Source organism: Adiantum capillus-veneris, chromosome 2 (assembly GCF_014529385.1).
Source record: "Adiantum capillus-veneris isolate H3 chromosome 2, ASM1452938v2, whole genome shotgun sequence".
Taxonomy (NCBI): Eukaryota; Viridiplantae; Streptophyta; class Polypodiopsida; order Polypodiales; family Pteridaceae; genus Adiantum; species Adiantum capillus-veneris.
The window spans coordinates 133,524,054-133,525,717 of record NC_140932.1 but is presented as its reverse complement, the minus strand read 5'-3'; positions in this window follow the sequence as shown (position 1 = coordinate 133,525,717).

The window sequence follows — 1,664 nt, the reverse complement described above, 5'->3', positions numbered from 1 at the left end:
CATGAGATTGTGTGAGTGTGTGTGTGATAATGCCTTCCAAAAATCAGCCCCCTCTCTCTCTTGGGCGAGCCCTCTTGCCATTTGCTCTTGCTGAGCCCTCATTGGCTCTCCCTAAGTCAAGCCAATGACTATTAAGGAGCATAAGTGATAACCTTCTGACATGTGTCCCCCTTTCCCCTTTTGTGAGAGCTTTAGGTAATTAAATAATTAAACTAAACTCTCATTGGACCCCTTTGCCTCCTGGCCAATAGGAATCAGGCAAGCCATTGGGCTCCTGAATGCTCATTGGACCCCTTGGGAGACTGCCCAATAGTCTTCTAGGAGACTTAATTCTCATTGGTTTCTTTTATTAAATGTTTTTAAATTAATTAAACTAGATTTATTCTAGCTTAATTCTCATTGGTCCACTTCAAGGGTCATCCAATAGAAACTGGGCACACCTTGTGGGCATCTGGCCTAGGGAGCTGACATGTGTCCCTCATTCCCTTTGTGTAAAGGGAGCCTGTGTGTGTGTGTGTGTGTGTGTGACTTTCTCTCTCATCCCCTAGAAGAAGGGCTCGCCCCCTCCCATGTAGGGATTGCCAAGACTTTTTTGGTACACACAAAGCATCCAATTTCCCCTAGGGTTGACCTTTGGACACAACCTTTGAATTTTGGAACCTTAGCATTTTGGAAGTCTTAATGGGCTGAACCTTAGGGTCTTTTTAGCCCATTGTTGCACATGGCTCTTTTGCAGATGGCCCCCCCTTTGGATCCCTACTGTGGCCGGTCTGCTAGCTTAACCAATATTCTAGCTTTTTCTCTCCTGGCACTTCCCCACATTAAATGATCAGTTTAATATGAGAAAATCATTTAGGAGAATTAGATATTGATTATTATGACAGGGCACAATCAATGGCCACAGAAAGTGAGATGGCTAATCTCAAATCCACTGAAGTGCAGATCAAGTCTGAAGTCGACACTCTACAAAAACAAAGCCAAAGGCATATAGAGAGAGAAGCAGAGCTGCAAGCCACTCTGGCAAAGGCATTGCAAAGATGCCAGGAGATGGAAAGAGAAAATCAGGCAGCAGCTCAAAGACTGCAAGGAGCTGAAGACGAATATAGAAAACTAAGCAAGTCATTGACAGATGCAGAGACGAAAACGAACAAGCTAACCCTACAACTTGCTGAAGTGTCCAAGGAAGTGGAATCCATGCGGAATGCCAAAGAGAAGGTAGAAATAGAGCAGGAGGCTAGCCAGGATGAGGTCATTGAGCTCAAGGACCAGATTAAAGTTAAAGATCAAACCATCCAACGGCTACGGGCATCTCCAGCGAGAGTCAGAGCGACTATCTCGACTCACACCACTTTAGAGAGTCATATTTATGAAGAACAAATGAAAGAACTCTAGAAGGAGTTAACCTTAGAGAAAAAGAAGAGACTGATGATGGCTGAGGGGTCAGTGGTCATGCAAACCCGCATGGAAGAAGAGCACAAGGCAATGCAGAGTGAGCTGAAAACCATAAAGAGAAAGCTCGAGGAGGCGGAGAAGATAAACGCCCATTTGAATGACCTCCTTGTGAATATGGGAGAGCAAGCTGAAGCAAAAAAGCAGACATTCCAAAAGCAAATAGAAGAGCTAAGAGGCCCGCAGATAGAAGAGCAGTTCAGCACCGAGCTAGC